General features: G+C 48.9%; 1 protein-coding gene across 13 annotated transcripts in view; it reads right to left on the bottom strand.

The window, feature by feature from the left end:
• SYNGAP1 (synaptic Ras GTPase activating protein 1) overlaps positions 1-23,055 on the bottom strand; it is a 169,707-nt gene that overhangs the window by 77,805 nt on the left and 68,847 nt on the right. The window contains exon 1 of one of the 13 annotated variants that reach the window (XM_069985478.1): positions 13,461-13,542. The exons of 11 other annotated variants lie outside the window; for them this stretch is intronic. The gene's annotated coding sequence lies outside the window, so the exon portion shown is untranslated. Of the gene's footprint in view, positions 1-4,765; positions 5,045-13,460; positions 13,543-23,055 lie in introns of those variants that run through there. One more of the 13 variants, XM_069985477.1, reaches the window with a different exon arrangement.

The following is a 23,055-nucleotide window of genomic DNA, read 5'->3' as shown; positions in this document are numbered from 1 at the left end:
GCCACTCCATTCGCCCGCCGTCCGCCTCACCGTCACCTGCCTCCGCCGTCCAGCGATGTCTCTTGCTTCCGGGTCCATGAGAGAGAAAAGGCTGCCAGTGCGCTTGCGCACCGGCAGCCTTTTCATTGGCTGGAGCGCATCACATGGCTTCCAGCAAGCTTAGCCAATCAGGGCTGAGCAAGCTGGAAGCCATGTGATGCGCTCCAGCCAATGAAAAGGCTGCTGGTGCGCATGTGCACCAGCAGCCTTTTCTCTCCCATTCACTCTCAATGAAGACGCCGAGGAGGAGGAAGACCCGGACTGCCCCCCAGCTCTGACATCACCCGACACCAGAGAAGAGGACCGTGACGACCGTAATAGGTAATGTATATATTCTTTAACTTCCGGGGTGGGGGGTCAGGGGTCGGAAAGTGGGGGAAGGGGGCCAGACCGGGTATTTAACCACATTACAAAGTTATATAACTTTGTAATGTGTGTTAAATAAGCCAAAAAATTTTTTCGCCGGAGTTGTCCTTTAAAGTTCAACACTTAACTCATTATATACCTCTTCAGTAACACAGTATATATGTTAATTATATATATTGCCTCTATAAGCTTCTCAATACTTAGGATTGGGCGCAATAACTTAAGTTTCATTAGTGCATAACTATTCTATGAATATATTTTAGTATGATTAACCTATCAAATATACTGGCGATAAGAAAATGAGTACAGATATAGAATTTTTCTAACAATCGTCGAGTGTAATAGGCTCGTTGCCTAGGAGGTTAGGTACTGCTCTGGGTGTGTAAGGCTCATGGCCTAGGGGGCTAGGTACTGCTCTGGGTGTGTAAGGGTTGTTGCCTAGAGGGCTAGGTACTGCTCTAAGTGTGGAAGGCTCGTGGCCTAGGGGGCTAGGTATTGCTCTGGGTGTGTAAGGCTCGTTGCCTAGGGGGCTAGGTACTGCTCTGGGTGTGTAGGGGTTGTTGCCTAGGGGGCTAGGTACTGCTCTGGGTGTGTAAGGGTTGTTGCCTAGGGGGCTAGGTACTGCTCTGGGTGTGTAAGGGTTGTTGCCTAGGGGGCTAGGTTCTGCTCTGAGTGTGGAAAGCTGGTGGCCTAGGGGGCTAGGTATTGCTCTGGGTGTGTAAGGCTCGTTGCCTAGGGGGCTAGGTACTGCTCTGGGTGTGTAAGGGTTGTTGCCTAGGGGGCTAGGTACTGCTCTGGGTGTGTAAGGGTCGTTGCGTAGGGGGCTAGGTACTGTTCTGGGTGTGTAAGGGTTGTTGCCTAGGGGGCTAGGTACTGCTCTGGGTGTGTAAGGGTTGTTGCCTAGGGGGCTAGGTTCTGCTCTGAGTGTGGAAGGCTGGTGGCCTAGGGGGCTAGGTATTGCTCTGGGTGTGTAAGGCTCGTTGCCTAGGGGGCTAGGTACTGCTCTGGGTGTGTAAGGGTTGTTGCCTAGGGGGCTAGGTACTGCTCTGGGTGTGTAAGGGTCATTGCGTAGGGGGCTAGGTACTGCTCTGGGTGTGTAAGGGTTGTTGCCTAGGGGGCTAGGTACTGCTCTGAGTGTGGAAGGCTCGTGGCCTAGGGGGCTAGGTATTGCTCTGGGTGTGTAAGGCTCGTTGCCTAGGGGGCTAGGTACTGCTCTGAGTGTGGAAGGCTCGTGGCCTAGGGGGCTAGGTATTGCTCTGGGTGTGTAAGGCTCGTTGCCTAGGGGGCTAGGTACTGCTCTGGGTGTGTAAGGGTTGTTGCCTAGGGGGCTAGGTACTGCTCTGGGTGTGGAAGGCTCGTGGCCTAGGGGGCTAGGTACTGCTCTGGGTGTGTAAGGGTTGTTGCCTAGGGGGCTAGGTACTGCTCTGAGTGTGGAAGGCTCGTGGCCTAGGGGGCTAGGTATTGCTCTGGGTGTGTAAGGCTCGTTGCCTAGGGGGCTAGGTACTGCTCTGGGTGTGTAAGGGTTGTTGCCTAGGGGGCTAGGTACTGCTCTGGGTGTGTAAGGGTTGTTGCCTAGGGGGCTAGGTACTGCTCTGGGTGTGTAAGGCTCGTTGCCTAGGGGGCTAGGTACTGCTCTGGGTGTGTAATGCTCGTTGCCTAGGGGGCTAGGTACTGCTCTGGGTGTGTAAGTGTTGTTGCCTAGGGGGCTAGGTACTGCTCTGGGTGTGTAATGCTCGTTGCCTAGGGGGCTAGGTACTGCTCTGGGTGTGTAAGTGTTGTTGCCTAGGGGGCTAGGTACTGCTCTGAATGTGGAAGGCTCGTGGCCTAGGGGGCTAGGTATTGCTCTGGGTGTGTAAGGCTCGTTGCCTAGGGGGCTAGGTACTGCTCTGGGTGTGTAAGGGTTGTTGCCTAGGGGGCTAGGTACTGCTCTGGGTGTGTAAGGGTTGTTGCCTAGGGGACTAGGTACTGCTCTGAGTGTGGAAGGCTCGTGGCCTAGGGGGCTAGGTACTGCTCTGGGTTTGTAAGGCTCGTTGCCTAGGGGGCTAGGTACTGCTCTGGGTGTGTAAGGGTTGTTGCCTAGGGGGCAAGGTACTGCTCTGGGTGTGTAAGGCTCGTTGCCTAGGGGGCTAGGTACTGCTCTGGGTGTGTAAGGCTCGTTGCCTAGGGGGCTAGGTACTGCTCTGGGTGTGTAAGGCTCGTGGCCTAGGGGGCTAGGTACTGCTCTGGGTGTGTAAGTGTTGTTGCCTAGGGGGCTAGGTACTGCTCTGAATGTGGAAGGCTCGTGGCCTAGGGGGCTAGGTATTGCTCTGGGTGTGTAAGGCTCGTTGCCTAGGGGGCTAGGTACTGCTCTGGGTGTGTAAGGGTTGTTGCCTAGAGGGCTAGGTACTGCTCTGGGTGTGTAAGGCTCGTGGCCTAGGGGGCTAGGTACTGCTCTGGGTGTGTAAGTGTTGTTGCCTAGGGGGCTAGGTACTGCTCTGAATGTGGAAGGCTCGTGGCCTAGGGGGCTAGGTATTGCTCTGGGTGTGTAAGGCTCGTTGCCTAGGGGGCTAGGTACTGCTCTGGGTGTGTAAGGGTTGTTGCCTAGGGGGCTAGGTTCTGCTCTGAGTGTGGAAAGCTCGTGGCCTAGGGGGCTAGGTATTGCTCTGGGTGTGTAAGGCTCGTTGCCTAGGGGGCTAGGTACTGCTCTGGGTGTGTAAGGGTTGTTGCCTAGGGGGCTAGGTACTGCTCTGGGTGTGTAAGGGTCGTTGCGTAGGGGGCTAGGTACTGCTCTGGGTGTGTAAGGGTTGTTGCCTAGGGGGCTAGGTACTGCTCTGGGTGTGTAAGGGTTGTTGCCTAGGGGGCTAGGTTCTGCTCTGAGTGTGGAAGGCTCGTGGCCTAGGGGGCTAGGTATTGCTCTGGGTGTGTAAGGCTCGTTGCCTAGGGGGCTAGGTACTGCTCTGGGTGTGTAAGGGTTGTTGCCTAGGGGGCTAGGTACTGCTCTGGGTGTGTAAGGGTCAATGCGTAGGGGGCTAGGTACTGCTCTGGGTGTGTAAGGGTTGTTGCCTAGGGGGCTAGGTACTGCTCTGAGTGTGGAAGGCTCGTGGCCTAGGGGGCTAGGTATTGCTCTGGGTGTGTAAGGCTCGTTGCCTAGGGGGCTAGGTACTGCTCTGGGTGTGTAAGGCTCGTTGCCTAGGGGGCTAGGTACTGCTCTGGGTGTGTAAGGCTCGTTGCCTAGGGGGCTAGGTACTGCTCTGAGTGTGTAAGGCTCGTGGCCTAGGGGGCTAGGTACTGCTCTGGGTGTGTAAGGCTCGTTGCCTAGGGGGCTAGATACTGCTCTGGGTGTGTAAGGGTTGTTGCCTAGGGGGCTAGGTACTGCTCTGAGTGTGTAAGGCTCATTGCCTAGGGGGCTAGGTACTGCTCTGGGTGTGTAAGGCTCGTTGCCTAGGGGGCTAGGTACTGCTCTGAGTGTGTAAGGCTCGTTGCCTAGGGGGCTAGGTACTGCTCTGAGTGTGTAAGGCTCATTGCATTGGGGGCTAGGTACTGCTCTGAGTGTGTAAGGCTTGTGGCCTAGGGGGCTAGGTACTGCTCTGGGTGTGTAATGCTCATTGCCTAGGGGGTAGGTACTGCTCTGAGTGTGTAAGGCTCGTTGCCTAGGGGGCTAGGTACTGCTCTGGGTGTGTAAGGGTCGTTGCCTAGGGGGCTAGGTACTGCTCTGGGTGTGTAAGGCTCGTTGCCTAGGGGGCTAGATACTGCTCTGAGTGTGTAAGGGTCGTTGCCTAGGGGGCTAGGTACTGCTCTGGGTGTGTAAGGCTCGTTGCCTAGGGGGCTAGATACTGCTCTGAGTGTGTAAGGCTCGTTGCCTAGGGGGCTAGGTACTGCTCTGAGTGTGTAAGGCTCGTGGCCTAGGGGGCTAGGTACTGCTCTGAGTGTGTAAGGGTCGTTGCCTAGGGGGCTAGGTACTGCTCTGAGTGTGTAAGGGTCGTTGCCTAGGGGGCTAGGTACTGCTCTGGGTGTGTAAGGCTCGTTGCCTAGGGGGCTAGATACTGCTCTGAGTGTGTAAGGCTCGTTGCCTAGGGGGCTAGGTACTGCTCTGAGTGTGTAAGGCTCGTGGCCTAGGGGGCTAGGTACTGCTCTGAGTGTGTAAGGCTCGTGGCCTAGGGGGCTAGGTACTGCTCTGAGTGTGTAAAGCTCGTTACCTACAAAGTCGCACTTCCAATAGACCAGCCTATTCTTGCCATAGCAGAAATCGACCACACACAGAAAAATTCCGCTGATAAATCTCCCCCTTTATGCGTTTTTCCAGCAATTTTCCCACAGTCGCAGCATAACCATAAAGCGTGACTACAACCGTGCAATAAAAAGCCAGAACATGGCTACTAACCATGAAATCCCACGAGGGACGCATAACCAGTCCTATAAGGTATAGCGAGCCTCGTGCAGCAGCGTTACCCTGCATAATACTGTGACTGAGCGATATGGCGGTCAGGGAAGATACAGCCGTAGTTACCTAGCAACCAGGATGCTGGACTCCATAGAGTAACACAAGTGAAAGAGAGGTGACAGATAAATATATGGGCGGTAAAAGCAGCAGTTAACTCTCTACATCTTCCACAATGCACCGCAGCAGGGCAGGCTCTATGCAGACACTGAACCAGCAGGGGACAGCAGGGAGCTGGGAGTTCATGAAGTTCACGAGAAGGCGGCAGAAATCAGATTGCAGCTCTGGCTGTGAATGGAGGTGGGATGGAGCTCAGGATCAGTAAAGTGTTTGCAGAGTTTCTCTGACACAGATGTGGCTGGATGTGAAGCTCCGCGCTCTGCTCTCTGGCTACAGAGCCGGGGGCAATGGCAGAAGGCATTCATGTATGAGGCGTCTTCATAGGGCTCCACTTTAGGTTAATGCTCAGCTTAGTCTGATTTTCACCTGAGCTCAGATGAGTTGTTGGAGCAGAAAGAACGCTGTGCGCAGGGTAATGGCGCTGTGTAATCTGCAATGATCCAGCCATGGCGGAAAGAGCTGGAAACGCAGCCGAGCAAAGAAGCCCCAGGTGCTACCCCTCCCGGCACACTGCTCCTCATACCGCCACAGGAGCAGTGCATGCTGGGAAGTCTCTACATACATGTGCATGTGTAAGAAAGAACATAACTAGGACAGCGGCCCAGTGACCCAGAACATGACTGGGGGGGAGGCTGGGGATACAGATTGCAGGATTGCCCCCCATCCTATATACAGACCCCCACTGTGTAGTCTTACTACAAGGCCCAAAACAAGGCTTGTCATATAAGATATATGATACAGGGAGGGTACCACAGGTACCCCCAAATATTGCCCCAGGTACAGACGTCCCCACAATGACACAGACACCCCCTATCAGTACCTGCTGTAAACACCCTCAAAATGATGTGCCAACTAGATACTCCCTAACATGGCCAGCTATAGACCTTCCCAGACATAGAAGCCCCATAACACTGCCACAAACAGCTGTTACATTAACAATGTGCCAGCAAAAACTACCCCCAATAACAATGCCAGCAAAACTACCTCCATAACACTGCCAGACATAACTACCTCCATAACACTGCCAGCCATAACTATCCCATAACACTGCCACAAACAGCTGTCCCAATACCAATGTGCCAGACAAAACTATCCCCATAACACTGCTAGCCATAACTATCCCATAACACTGCCAGACATAACTACCTCCATAACACTGCCAGCCATAACTACCTCCATAACACTGCCAGCCATAACTATCCCATAACACTGCCATAAACAGCTGTCCCAATACCAATGTGCCAGCCAAAACTAATCCAATCATAATGCCAGCAAAAACTACCCCATAACACTGCCATCCATAACTACCTCGATAACACTGCCAACCATAACTACCTCCATAACACTGCCATCCATAACTACCTCGATAACACTGCCAGCCATAACTACCTCCATAACACTGCCATCCATAACTACTTCGATAACACTGCCAGCCATAACTACCTCCATAACACTGCCATCCATAACTACCCCCATAACACTGCCAGCCATAACTACCTCCATAACACTGCCATCCACAACTACCCCCATAACACTGCCAGCCATAACTACCTCCATAACACTGCTAGCCATAACTACCCCCATAACACTGCCAGCCATAACTACCTCCATAACACTGCCATCCATAACTACCCCCATAACACTGCCAGCCATAACTACCCCTATAACACTGCCAGCCATAACTACCTCCATAACACTGCTAGCCATAACGACCCCCATAACACTGCCAGCCATAACTACCTCCATAACACTGCCAGCCATAACTACCCCCATAACACTGCCAGCCATAACTTTTCCTATAACACTGCCAGCCACAACTGTCCCATAAAACCACCAGCCATAACTACCCCCATAACACTGCCATCCATAACTACCCCCATAACACTGCCATCCATAACTACCCCCATAACAGTGCCTGCCATAACTACCCCATAACACTGCCAGCCATAACTACTCCCATAACACTGCCAGCCATAACTGCCCCCATACACTGCCAGCCATAACTACCCCCATAACACTGCCAGCCATAGCTACCTCCATACACTGCCATCCATAACTACCCCCATAACACTGCCAGCAATAACTACCCCCATAACACTGCCATCCATAACTACCCCATAACACTGCCAGCAATAACTACCCCCATAACACTGCCATCCATAGCTACCCCATAACACTTCCATCCATAACACTGCCATCCATAACTACCCCCATAACACTGCCATCCATAACTACCCCCATAACACTGCCAGCAATAACTACCCCCATAACACTGCCAGCCATAACTACCCCCATAACACTGCCATCCATAACTACCTCCATACACTGCCAGCCATAACTACCCCCATAACACTGCCATCCATAACTACCCCCATAACACTGTCAGCCATAACTACCCCCATAACACTGTCAGCCATAACTACGCCAACGTTTCAGTCCTCTTGAGCTAGAAGCTTTCATCAATGCTGATGTATAGTATAGTTATATTTATTGTAAGTAGTTAATATTAAATGTTTTATTTGAAATAATGATATGTTTTCTTCTTGTGTCATTTACTGCACAGGGGTCATAAGCCGAGTGACAAGGGAAGGAAGTGCAGCGCCTCCGCAGAGCGCAGCGCAGCATGTATACAGCTGCAGAGCACAATCCCATATAACAGATCAGCGGCGTCCGGTGTCATCACACTGCTGGCAGAGCCACACCTGAGAATCTGCAGCCAGGAATATCACTCCTACCCGGCAGGACGCCTGCTACCTCCTGACCTCCCCATTGCCACATATTGACTAATCCTGTGGAAATCTGAAGACGCTCCGACTGTAAGGATCAAAGTATAGAATAAAGACTCCGGAGCATCCGAACATCTGTGTAAATTTCTAGACATATTTATCATGAAAGCTAAAATGAAAAAAACATCTCAAGGCGGCAAGATGTAAGGAGGTTGTATCGTAAAGCACTAAGTGCCATACAGTGCCATTATGCCGCACTATCCACCACTGAGCGCCATTCTACAGCCTGTATATAGAATGGAAATAGCTGAGTCACTTATCGTATACTGATCCTGAGTTACATCCTGTATTATACTCCAGAGCTGCACTCACTATTCTGCTGCTGGGGTCACTGTGTACATATATTACATTACTGATCCTGTACTGATCCTGAGTTACATCCTATATTATACTCCAGAGCTGCACTCACTATTCTGCTGGTGGGGTCACTGTGTACATACTGTACATTACATTACCAATCCTCTGTAGCATAAAAGGGTGGTTAGAGCAGGCCTAGTCAGTCAGTGTCTCCTGTCTTCATGCCAATATTTGTTCCAGAGTTCCTGTGTATGTGAGTGCAGCCATATCCAGAGCCAGAGCATAGTCTTCCAGGGGCCTGGCCATTGGCCAGTGCTTGTGCCTGTGCTTCTTTAATCCTGTTTGCTGTAATCCTGCTTGCCTAAGCATGGATTGCAAAACCACCAGAGGTGTGACTAGCAACACAGGTATTCAGTCTGCCCAAGCTAAGAGGGTGATCATTTACAAGTCTCAAGTCTTGCATTCTGCAGTGTGTCAAGTCTAGTCAGAGGATGGAGAAGCTGCATATTGCCGAAGTGCCCCTCTGCTCCTGCCAAGTCCTGTTTTCTAGATAATGCCAAGGATGGCCCAGGTCAGCTAATACGCTAGTGCCAAATACTCCTGGATGTGCCTCTCCACATGCTCATCACAGCAAGGTCCTAAAGTAACCGCAACCTAACCAAAGTTGTCAGGACTCTCATGAGCAGAGTATGTCACCCTGTCACCACTGCTAAACCTCTCCCAAGTAACCTAACCAGAGACTGCCTATCCCGAAGTCTAAAGTCTACCAAAAAACCTCAGTATACCCGCTAAAGCAGAAGCGTAAACTCTTAAAGGGGAACTACCCAAGAGATCTGCTCCCAGGCTAAACTCAAGAAAGATTGCATTTGGTGAACTATTGTCTGCCATTCTGTGTTGTGCGGTTAAGAATTAAGTTATCGTTCTGAAGTGATGGTGATGCCCTACACTGTAATCTCTGAGGTGATGCCCTGTACTGTAATCTCTGAGGTGATGCCCTGTACTGTAATCTCTGAGGTGATGCCCTGTACTGTAATCTCTGAGGTGATGCCCTGTACTGTAATACCCGAGGTGATGCCCTGTACTGTAATCTCTGAGGTGACGCCCTGTACTGTATTACCAGAGGTGACGCCCTACTGTAATCTCTGAGGTGATGCCCTGTACTGTAATACCCGTGGTAATGCCCTGTACTGTAATCTCCGAGGTGATGCCCTGTACTGTAATACCCGTGGTAATGCCCTGTACTGTAATCTCCGAGGTGATGCCCTGTACTGTAATCTCTGAGGTGATGCCCTGTACTGTAATACCTGTGGTGATGCCCTGTACTGTAATACCCGAGGTGACGCCCTGTACTGTAAAATCCATGGTGACGCCCTGTACTGTAATATCCGTGGTGACGCCCTGTACTGTAATATCCGTAGTAATGCCTCGTACTGTAATATCCGTGGTGACGCCCTGTACTGTAATATCCGTGGTGATGCCCTGTACTGTAATACCAGAGGTGATGCCCTGTACTGTAATACCAGAGGTGATGCCCTGTACTGTAATATCCGTGGTGACACCCTGTACTGTAATATCCGTGGTGACGCCCTGTACTGTAATATCCGAGGTGACGCCCTGTACTGTAATATCCGTGGTGACGCCCTGTACTGTAATATCCGTGGTGATGCCCTGTACTGTAATACCCGAGGTGACGCCCTGTACTGTAATATCCATGGTGATGCCCTGTACTGTAATACCAGAGGTGATGCCCTGTACTGTAATACCAGAGGTGACGCCCTGTACTGTAATATCCATGGTGATGCCCTGTACTGTAATACCCGTGGTGATGCCCTGTACTGTAATATCCGTGGTGACGCCCTGTACTGTAATCTCTGAGGTGATGCCCTATACTGTAATACCAGAGGTGATGCCCTGTACTGTAATACCTGTGGTGACGCCCTGTACTGTATTATCCGTGGTGATGACCTGTACTGTATTATCCGTGGTGACGCCCTGTACTGTAATACCCGAGGTGACGCCCTGTACTGTAATATCCGTGGTGATGCCCTGTACTGTAATATCCGTGGTGATGCCCTGTACTGTAATATCCGTGGTATTGCCCTGTACTGTAATCTCTGAGGTGACGCCCTGTACTGTAATATCCGAGGTGATGCCCTGTACTGTAATACCTGTGGTGACGCCCTGTACTGTAATATCCGTGGTGATGCCCTGTACATTAATATCCATGGTGACGCCCTGTACTGTAATACCCGAGGTGATGCCCTATTATAGGTCACTTCGAGTCAGAACCCCTGAGCTAGCGGCCATATAGTACAGGAAGCGTCTGTTATCTGCTCGCCACATTATTTATTTACAGCTCTTAATAGTATGTACAGAACGCGCGCCGCTTCCATTTATTCTGCGCGCTTCCCCAGAGATTGTCTAGAGGGAAACTCCAATGGACGAACTTGGCTTGAACTGGTAAACAAGCCTCTGCTATAGTGTTCAGAGGGGTTTTCTGCTCCCACCCCCCCACCCCCCCCCCCACCACCACCACCACCACTCCCTTTCCTTCTCTATTAGCAAGGACCATGGAGAAGCTTCAGAAGTGTGGATTTCAGCTCTGGAGGAGAAAAGCCTTTTGGTGAGTTGTCATATATATATTGGTGAACTTCTCTTCCTATGCTCTACAAGCAGCAGCAGTGCGATACTGAGCTTATAGGACTGATCTGTCAGCAGACTACAGGCTGCTGTATAAGGCAGGACACGTAGGCTGCGGATAGGATAGCCAGAGATTACATGGACTCCCAGTGCTCCCCTCATCTCATCGCTCACATGGGGGGCGATTGTTTTGTGCAGCTGATCCAGAGATATCCTCCTGAATAACATGGACAATAAGTAGTCCTCTCTATTTTGTGCATGAGCTCAGTAGTCCTGGATATTCATGAGAAGTGGAAAACTCCACCCATCAGCTGCTGATTGGCAGTTATCTATCTATGCTGTGTATAGGTAGCCAACTGTCAATCAGCAGTTGTAGGACGGGGGAGGGGTGTGGCAACAATCCTATTTTCCTGCATATTAGGACACTGGCTGAACAGAACGATGAACGTAATACACCGATCTGTTCAGCGGTCCTGCCTAGATTATGCTGCCCTCATTTAAGACAGTATAATCCTAATGACAGATTCCCTTTAAAGGGGTAGTGCGGCGCTAAACATTTATTCACAAAATAAAAAAACGCTCTATCCGTCCCTCATGCCGGCCCCCCTCTGCAGCGTCATCATTCCACTGATTCCATTCCACCTTTCAGTAAAGATTACAGCTCAGTGCTGGGGGAATCACTAGTGTCGAGCAAACTTGCCAAAAGTTTCCGAACCTGAACACTCAGTATTTGACTCCCGGCAGCTGGAGAACTTGGACGCAGCCCTAGGAAGTCCTGGGGAACATAGCTGCAGCCATAGGTCATAGGCTGTATCCATGTTTTGTTAGAAGCCCTGGGGCAGCATCCAGCTTCTCCAGCGGCCAGGAGTCAAATGCCGAGTGTTCAGGTTTGGAAACTTTTGGCAAGTTTGCTCGACACTAGTGATCAGTCTTAATCCAACCAGATGGGAATATCTGAGGGCAACCCCTCAGAGGTCAGGAGGCATTGGCTTAGTGCCCCACTGTTCACCCTGGTAGACTACAGCTCACCTTGGGGCTGGAGAACGCCCCCTGGGTATTAGCAGTTAGTTTGCATACTTCGGGAAGAGCCATTTTAATGGCACAGGAGCGCAGGATCAACAAGTGGAAGGTACGAATGTAGGGCAGTGGCCCACCCAATCCAGAGGGGTTTATATAAGTTGCCATGTAATTTGTAGATCGCTGCTTACATATACTTTCCAGAGTACACTACACCAATATTGTAGCATGCCGAGAAACCGATTGGTGCTCCACTGATGTGTTTGGTGGCTGTTACATCTGTGTTACTGTAGGCCCGCTCCTAAGCCCTGTAAGGTCAGCAGCTTTGGTGCCTATTAGGTCCCCATAGTTGTCCCATTCATTTTGAAAAAAACTTTTTTATTAGTGTCTGGTTGGCTCAATAGCCATGCAACAATGTAATATGGAAGCAACCCAGTTTTTGCAAAGTGACAACCACCTCATTATAAGGTGTAGCCAGTGCGGTTGTCACCTCTTATTAGCCGCCCATACTATAGGCATGACAATGAATATATAAGATATATCTGTTCTCTACCCTGAAGCCTGATAGGAGTCATGGGCTGATAATATAAAGTTTTCTGGTTGTGAGTGGAGTTCCCCTTTAAGGCACTGCTGCTGAGGGTAGTCTCCTGATGGCTGCCTGGCTGCCTCACCTCAGGCACTCACTGACCTGGATTCACAGGTGACACTGGATTTCCATGAGGAATGTCGCTTAAAACCCTGGAGGATTTTATTTTACTTGAGGAGGGAAAGCAGCGCTGTGTGTACAGGCGGCAGCCACCGCTGTAAATCTAGGGCAGAGGATCACTGGTTATATCACATCCCGGTAATTACCAGTATACGGCTCCGGGGGGCTGCTGGCGACTTGACCATAATAACACGTACACAAGAAGTTCCCTCATCCACCCCCTCATTGTCTTCTACAGCCAATGTACAGGAGCCGGATACATCACATCACTCCAAAGGCTGCATCAGGACTACACAGATAGAGAGGGGGATCAAAGGATACTACAGGGAGGGGAGAGATAGATGGGGGGATAGATAGATAGATAGATAGATAGATAGATAGATAGATAGATAGATAGATAGATAGGAGATAGATAGATAGATAGATAGATAGATAGATAGATAGATAGATAGATAGATAGATAGGAGATAGATAGATAGATAGATAGATAGATAGGAGATAGATAGATAGATAGATAGATAGATAGATAGATAGATAGGAGATAGATAGATAGATAGATAGATAGATAGATAGATAGGAGATAGATAGATAGATAGATAGATAGATAGATAGATAGATAGATAATAGATAGGAGATAGATAGATAGATAGATAGATAGATAGATAGATAGATAGATAGATAGGAGATAGGAGATAGATGAATAGATAGATAGATAGATAAATAGATAGATAATAGATAGGAGATAGATAGATAGATAGATAATTTATCAATGTTTTACTAAAATAAAGATTTTGTTCCCTAACTTTCCTGTAACTCCCGAGGAGGTGGCTGCTGGGGGATCAGATAGCGGAGCTTCAGCTGCAGATATATATATATATATACAGGAGGGGATATCTATAGCCATGCAGCGTGTGGATGTGCGTAACACACACATATAAAGGGGTCTCCTGACATTTCGTGGGGATGTTCTAGGAGAGAGGCGGTCGGGAGACTAAAAATATTTTAATTAATATCTGTGCAAAGAATTCTCCCCGTCAGCTAAGAAAATGTGTCACCGGCTCCCTCCTCCTACCTGAAATCCCTCATCGCCCTCTCCTCTCCTCCTCTCTCTATTGCTCATTCCCTCCATCCTTCCTCCGTGCTGCAGCTCTCCCTCCTCGCTCCGGCATTCACTTCTTTGTGTCATATTTAATTGCGGAACTGAGCCTTAATCTCTATATATAGCACTAGAGGCAGGGTAGAGATCAGGCCGCTATTACTACACAAGAGCACATACACAGTGCGCACACAGGATACACAAGTGCACCAAGCATACAGGTACACAGAACACACAGGATACACAAGTGCACCAAGCATACAGGTACACAGAACACACACAGGATACACAAGTGCACCAAGCATACAGGTACACAGAGCACAGATACACAAGTGCACCAAGCATACAGGTACACAGAGCACAGATACACAAGTGCACCAAGCATACAGGTACACAGAGCGTACAGAATACAGAAGTGCACCAAGCATACAGGTACACAGAGCACACAGGATACACAAGTGCACCAAGCATACAGGTACACAGAGCACACAGGATACACAAGTGCACCAAGCATACAGGTACACAGAGCACACATGACATGGGAAAGCTGATCCCTCCATTACCTCTACCCCCTCCCCCCTTCCAACATACCCCCCCCCCCCCCCCATCCCTCCCAAAAATGAAGACAAAGACCTGGCTCTTTGGAAAAGTTTTGGCCACAGCAGCCAAATTTTATTAACAAACGTACAAAAAACATAAACATTATGCAAAAATGATACTGCCACTACTACCCCCCCCCCCAGCTATCTAAAACCCAGAACGGGAAGGAGGTCCTTGAGGCTAAAACTATAACCGGCCACCCATAACTGTGCCACAAAATATCTGTCTATTACCACTCATTTCCGACCCCCAGCCGGTTCCCCCAGGCTCAGGAGCCCTACCGCAAGTCCAATGGCACTGGCCGATTATCCACAAACCATTACTCCCCGGGACACCACCCAGTCAGGAGCCCAGCCTCCTCCAAGTCCCCCGATAATCCTTAATAAAATGAGGGGGAATGGGGGTGCACCTCACCTCGTGTACCCCCCTTATACTCAATTTTTTCCAACCCCAAGGACCCCCTAACCCGCCAGCAGCTGCTATGACAAAATGACAATCCAACCCTCAACCCGAACTAACCCAACCACGACCCATACAGTCCTGCTGTCCACTACTAAGGGAGGGAGGGCGGGACTCTTCACTGCTGCTCCGCATGTGCTGACCAGATACAGGAAGAGCCAGTAATATATATACCCTCCCCTGACTCCCTTACCCCTCCCCTTAGCAACTCCCGCTCAGCCAGCCAGTTCTCAAGTTAACCCCTTCCGTGCCAGCTCCCCTGTCATGCTGGCCTCCCTTAACTCCGTCGCGTCCGGCCTTCTCTGGATACACAAGTGCACCAAGCATACAGGTACACAGAGCACACAGGATACACAAGTGCACCAAGCATACAGGTACACAGAGCACACAGGATACACAAGTGCACCAAGCATACAGGTACACAGAGCACACAGGATACACAAGTGCACCAAGCACACAGGTACACAGAGCACACAGGATACACAAGTGCACCAAGCACACAGGTACACAGAGCACACAGGATACACAAGTGCACCAAGCATACAGGTACACAGAACACACACAGGATACACAAGTGCACCAAGCATACAGGTACACAGAGCACACAGGATACACAAGTGCACCAAGCATACAGGTACACAGAACACACAGGATACACAAGTGCACCAAGCATACAGGTACACAGAGCACAGATACACAAGTGCACCAAGCATACAGGTACACAGAGCGTACAGAATACAGAAGTGCACCAAGCGTACAGGTACACAGAGCACACAGGATACACAAGTACACCAAGCATACAGGTACACAGAGCACACAGGATACACAAGTACACCAAGCATACAGGTACACAGAACACACACAGGATACACAAGTGCACCAAGCATACAGGTACACAGAGCACACAGGATACACAAGTGCACCAAGCATACAGGTACACAGAGCACACAGGATACACAAGTGCACCAAGCATACAGGTACACAGAGCACACACAGGATACACAAGTGCACCAAGCATACAGGTACACAGAGCACACACAGGATACACAAGTGCACCAAGCATACAGGTACACAGAGCACACACAGGATACACAAGTTCACCAAGCATACAGGTACACAGAACATACACAGGATACACAAGTACACCAAGCATACAGGTACACAGACTATACAGGATACACAAGTGCACCAAGCATACAGGTACACAGAGCAGACAGGATACACAAATGCACCAAGCATACAGTATACATAGGTGTGTGCTGTGTGCACCTGTATGCCTGGTGCACTTGTGCATTCTGTGTTTGCACCTAGGGGGACATCTATCAAGACTGGCGTATGCCTCTTAGTAAAGCTGTCCGGCCCTGTGCCCAACGCAGGCATTGCGGAACAAATCTACACCTGCTCTGGAGCAGGTGTAGCTTTGAATCATGATTTATGCCCGCTGCAACTGGGAATTTTGTGTACCTGTATGCTCGGTCCACTTGTGTATCCTGTGTGCTCTCTATACCTGTATACTTGGTGCATTTGTGTATCCTGTGTGCTCTCTATACCTGTATACTTGGTGCACTTGTGTATCCTGTGTGCTCTGTGTACCTATATGCTTGGTGCACTTGTGTATCCTGTGTGAGTTCTGTTTACCTGTACGCTTGGCGCACTTGTGTATTCTGTGTGCGCTTGGTGCACACAGGATACTCAAGTGCACCAAGCATACAGGTACACAGAACACAGAGGATACACAAGTGCACCAAGTGTAAAGGTACACAGAGCACACAGGATACACAAGTGCACCAAGCATACAGGTACACAGATTGCACACAGGATACACAAGTGCACCAAGCATACAGGTACACAGAGCACACACAGGATACACAAGTGCACCAAGCATATAGGTAAACAGAGCACACACAGGATACACAAGTGCACCAAGCATACAGGTACATATAGCACACAGGATACACAAGTGCACCAAGCGTACAGGTACACAGAACACAGAGGATACACAAGTGCACCAAGTGTAAAGGTACACAGAGCACACAGGATACACAAGTGCACCAAGCGTACAGGTACACAGAACACAGAGGATACACAAGTGCACCAAGTGTAAAGGTACACAGAGCACACAGGATACACAAGTGCACCAAGCATACAGGTACACAGATTGCACACAGGATACACAAGTGCACCAAGCATACAGGTACACAGAGCGTACAGAATACAGAAGTGCACCAAGCATACAGGTACACAGAGCACACACAGGATACACAAGTGCACCAAGCATATAGGTAAACAGAGCACACACAGGATACACAAGAGCACCAAGCATACAGGTACATATAGCACACAGGATACACAAGTGCACCAAGCGTACAGGTACACAGAACACAGAGGATACACAAGTGCACCAAGTGTAAAGGTACACAGAGCACACAGGATACACAAGTGCACCAAGCATACAGGTACACAGAGCACACACAGGATACATAAGTGCACCAAGCATACAGGTACACAGAACACACAGAATACACAAGTGCACCAAGCATACAGGTACACAGAGCACACACAGGATACACAAGTACACCAAGCATACAGGTGCACAGAACACACACAGGATACACAAGTGCACCAAGCATAAAGGTGCACAGAGCACACAGGATACACAAGTGCACCAAGCATACAGGTACACAGAGCACACACAGGATACACAAGTGCACCAAGCATTCAGGTACACAGAACACACACAGGATACACAAGTGCACCAAGCATACAGGTGCACAGAGCACACAGGATACACAAGTGCACCAAGCATACAGGTACACAGAGCACACACAGGATACACAAGTGCACCAAGCATACAGGTACACAGAGCACACACAGGATACACAAGTTCACCAAGCATACAGGTACACAGAACACACAGGATACACAAGTGCACCCAGCATACAGGTACACAGAGCACACACAGGATACACAAGTGCACCAAGCATACAGGTACACAGAACACACAGGATACACAAGTACACCAAGCATACAGGTACACAGAGCACACAGGATACACAAGTGCACCAAGCATACAGGTACACAGAGCACACACAGGATACACAAGTGCACCAAGCATACAGGTACACAGAGCACACAGGATACACAAGTGCACCAAGCGTACAGGTACACAGAGCACACAGGATACACAAGTGCACCAAGCATACAGGTACACAGAACACACAGGATACACAAGTGCACCAAGCATACAGGTACACAGAGCACACAGGATACACAAGTGCACCAAGCATACAGGTACACAGAGTGCACACAGGATACACAAGTGCACCCAGCATATAGGTACACAGAGTGCACACAGGATACACAAGTGCACCCAGCATATAGGTACACAGAGTGCACACAGGATACACAAGTGCACCAAGCATACAGGTACACAGAGTGCACACAGGATACACAAGTGCACCCAGCATATAGGTACACAGAGTGCACACAGGATACACAAGTGCACCAAGCATACAGGTGCACAGAGCACACAGGATACACAAGTTCACCAAGCGTACAGGTGCACAGAACACACACAGGATACACAAGTACACCAAGCATACAGGTACACAGAGCACACAGGATACACAAGTGCACCAAGCATACAGATACACAGAGCACACACAGGATACACAAGTGCACCAAGCGTACAGGTGCACAGAACACACACAGGATACACAAGTACACCAAGCATACAGGTACACAGAGCACACAGGATACACAAGTGCACCAAGCATACAGGTACACAGAACACACAGGATACACAAGTGCACCAAGCATACAAGTACACAGAACACACACAGGATACACAAGTGCACCAAGCATACAAGTACACAGAACACACACAGGATACACAAGTGCACCCAGCATATAGGTACACAGAGTGCACACAGGATACACAAGTGCACCAAGCATACAGGTGCACAGAGCACACAGGATACACAAGTTCACCAAGCGTACAGGTGCACAGAACACACACAGGATACACAAGTACACCAAGCATACAGGTACACAGAGCACACAGGATACACAAGTGCACCAAGCATACAGATACACAGAGCACACACAGGATACACAAGTGCACCAAGCGTACAGGTGCACAGAACACACACAGGATACACAAGTACACCAAGCATACAGGTACACAGAGCACACAGGATACACAAGTGCACCAAGCATACAGGTACACAGAACACACAGGATACACAAGTGCACCAAGCATACAAGTACACAGAACACACACAGGATACACAAGTGCACCAAGCATACAGGTACACAGGATAGTACACAGTGCACACATATATGTGATACATCTATGTAATGACCACTAGGACAGCTGGGTGACCACCCCTGTGATTGTGACCACACACGCACATCTTTTAGCACGTCTGGGATATAAACCTGCGATCCTCCATTAGACACATATACTACATGAAGTTGTGCGCAGTGCTGTCCGCTGCCATTCATCTGCTCAGCACCAAGCCAAATCAATGGTAAATTTGGGCAATGAGCATCTGGTGTAATGGGGGGCGGAGGAGACCTCGCTGCTCCCTGGAATTAGGATAAGGAGTTGTAATAAGAATTATTTACTTTTGTGTCTTGCTCATTGTTCCCATGGAAACATTTAACAGGAACTCTCCCATACAATTTATTATCATCCAGAGTGAATTAAAGAGGGGAAGCTGCCATCGCGTTAACCCCTTCATCTTCAGATTATTGATCATGGTGGATGATGGATATGAGGAATAGGAGGATATGGGTAGTCCTGTAGTCCTGCAGATAACTTATAGCAGTGCGAGGGCCTGGCCGATAGGAAGACCCATTGACCCTAAGAATAGGATAGAGTTGATGCCCAAGTTCTATACCAAGGATGAGAAACCAAACCCAGAGCTTTCCCCACCCTGCTCGGCACCATTGTTGACCAACCTGTAGCTCTTCAACTTTTAAAAAACTCTCATCATGCCCCGATTGTGGCTGGAAATGATAGGTTGCAAAGGGTTGGTTTCATGGGCACCTACCCACCTAATGGGGACAACTACCTTCCCACCAAATGGGGTGATCTACCCACCTTATGAGGAACTACCAACCCATTGGCGCCTGTCTACATACTGTGGGTACCTGGCTACCTTCTGCCTAAGGAAACAACCTACCTATCTAATGGGGGAAGCTATCTACCTACTGAGAGGCCATTCTAGCAGCTAGGGGCATCTACCCACCTAAAGGTTGAAACTAGGGAAACCTTACTACTGGGGGAACCTATCTACTTTTTGATCAGGCCTACTAAGGGCTATCCCCCCCCCCCAACCCTTCCCGCCCATCCCAGAACTTATATCCTCACCGCCCCAGACCTCAGTACTGAGACGTTCTCCTTACAGTCACCTCTTATGTAATCTGCAGTTTAGACATGAAGCATAAGGAGAAGTGAGATGATAGAGGATGGAGGAGGAAGCCAGATGATCCAGAGATCTGTATGTTCTGTATAGAGAGAGGTGGACAGTGAGGAGCAGGGGAATAGAGGATGAGGAAGATGAGTAATAGGAGGAAGGGAGAAATGAAATAGAGAAAAAAAGTGAGTGGGAGGAAGAGAAAGAAAGAGAGGAGCTGAATGAAGCAAGATACAGCGAGATGGGAGGGGGGAGTGAGTCAGGAGAAGTGTGAGCGTGTGTGTGTGTGTGTGTGTGTGTGTATGTGTGTTCATCAAAGTGTGCGTATATATGTCTGTGTATATATGTCAATTTACATAAGTGTGCATGTTGGTGTATGTATGTATGGTGGGTGTGTATGTATGTATATATGTGTGGTGTGTATGTGTGTGCATCATATGCGTGTGTGTGTATAAATATATACTGTATATGTGTGTGCATCATTTGCATGTGTGTATACACACTGTGTATATATATATATATATATATATATATATATATATATGTGTGTGTGTGTGTGTGTGTGTCCATTATATGCGTGTGTGTGTGTGTGTGTGTATATATATATATGTATATTTACACACTGTATATGTGTGTGCATCATATAAATGTGTGTATATATATATATATATATATATATACACTGTATATGTGTATGTGTGTGTGTGTCACTGTGTGTATATGTGCATCAGTTTATATATGTGTACATCAAGGTGTGCTTGTATGCATCAGTGTGTATGTATATGTATGTGTTTTATATGTATATGTATGTATGTTTAGGAGAGTGCACATTTTTGCATACATGAATATCCCTCCTGTCTATCCATATGTGTGTCAGTGTGTGTGTACAGTATATGTAGTGTATGTAGGTGTTAGTGTATAAGCCGGTACGTATGTTTAACTACATCAAAGTATATAAGTTTTAAATGCTTAAATGTGGCTCCAAGTCAATGACTCCTCTGTGAAACCAACCTCTCCAGTTATAAAGCATCACTGGTTGTGAATCCATTTTTCCTGCTGTTGTGCAAATGGAACAGACGACAGGTAGAAATGATCGGCAATAAACCAGACAATCCCTGTATAGGATGGTTCTGCAGCTGGTGACCACACACTGTTTCTCTGTTCTCATCCTTTTTGGCTGTTGTTTCAGTCATTTTTGCATTTTGTCACTGCTTTCACCCGTAGAGGTAACATAAGGCGGTGTCTACAACCCACAGAAGTGTCTCAGGTAGTGCAGCTCATCCAGGATGGCACATCAATGTGAGCTGTGCAAGAAGGTTCACTATGTCTGTCAGCATATGAGGTGTCCCACCACAGGGTTACCGGTCTTTACACCCCTCGCAAAAGCCTGTACTTCAAAGTAGAAGTAGTAATGAAGTAGTACCTAAGTTTTGCCACTAGATTTCGCTAGTATATATATTGTATGCTTAAGTATCGCACAGCTGTGGGTAACTAAAGGGTTATTGCTTCTGTGATTTGTGTACCAATAAGAGCTCTTTCTCTTGTCTACCTATCTCCTTTCTCCTCTTTCTCTTCTCACCCACTCACAGCACATATTACATATGCTGTAGGAAGTTGTCACATAGGGAGAGGAAGTGTAGCCACACCTTTAGGGAGTCTTACTCTGGTTTCTGTAGAGGAAGGACGGAAGCCAGAACGGTCCCTGCAGCAGCCAAGTTGGGCCCTGGCTTATGCCAAGTCCCCTGTTAGAGGACAAGTCCAGTGTAGAGAACAGACACACATGGGCACCAGTTTCTTGAAAGCAGCACTTCTACATACTATGCAGTGCTAAACGTTCACAGAGAGGACAAGTCAAGGATCATCCCAGCCCATGCCACGAACAAGTCTAAAGGTGCAGGACAGTATTCTGAAGAAAGAGGAACTGATCCGGATAGAGCAAAGTTGCAAGAAGCCAACGTACAACGTAATCTTGCAGAGCGGGTGTAATCAGAGAACTCTGACCACTCTGCTCAACCTAGGTAACAAGGTCTGGGGCTTGTGTCACCCTCATAGGACGGGTCACCCGACACTGGGGGGCAATAGGTGGTGCAAAGACCAAAAAGTCAAAACACGGGCGCAAGTATTCTATCTACTCTCAAGTATTTTACTTATTCTACTTCTAAAGTTCCGGCAGAGCACAGTACTACATTGGGTTGGGACTCTCTCGACGTCCTCCTTTCTACTTCTCTGAACCTCTTCTACCTCTTACCATGCAACTCAGCCAGCACGGCTGCACTACTTTACAAGCTCCCAGCACAGATCCTGTCACTAAAATCTAAACTGTATTGACAAGACAGAAGTCTTTTGTATATCACTGTATCAAGTATTTCTAAAGTAAAAAAAGAAGTAATTTATTTTAACTGGACTTAGTGGTTATTGTCTAAGCACCTACACAGCTATTGCATCTTCCTTGGGTCATCTCCCCTTTCTGTGGGTGGCGGTACTGATAGTCCGGGTGGGTCACAACTCCACTCCGGACCACCGTGATAAGTGCACAAGGGACCCCACAACAGCCCGGCAGGTTACTGACCACAGATGAAAGGGTATAGCCAGCCTCACGCAAATAAAAGCAGGTGTGCCAGCATACCTGTGTGCCCAACCAGCACTGCAGCACTGGCAGCACGACAAGCTAACATCTGGCTGAGCTATTCCCCGACCAACCACTACTGCAGTGGAGTCACACTTCACCATCTGGCAAGTGACCAGTCGTCCACCACACTGGTGGTGCACCACACATAGTGTCCAGAGCATGGAGCAGATACCAGGAGACACAGGGGAGGGCACAGTGTCCAAACCATGGAGCAGATACCAGGAGACACGGAGGAGGGCACAGTGTCCACAGCACGGAGCAGATACCAGGACACACGGAGGAGGGCAAAGTGGCACTTACAGCCAAACACCATGCAGAGCCATTGGCATTTGCCAGAGAACCCCAAGATTGGCAGAATGGACATTGGCGTCCAGTGCTCCTCACAGATGACACTGCAGTCTGGAGACGCTGTGGAGAGTGATCTGATGCCCCCAACATCCTCCAGAATGACCAAACCAGC

This window comes from Dendropsophus ebraccatus, chromosome 10 (genome assembly GCF_027789765.1).
Source record: "Dendropsophus ebraccatus isolate aDenEbr1 chromosome 10, aDenEbr1.pat, whole genome shotgun sequence".
NCBI lineage: Eukaryota > Metazoa > Chordata > Amphibia > Anura > Hylidae > Dendropsophus > Dendropsophus ebraccatus.
Note: the sequence above shows the minus strand (reverse complement) of the source record. Positions and strands in the feature narration are given on the sequence as shown.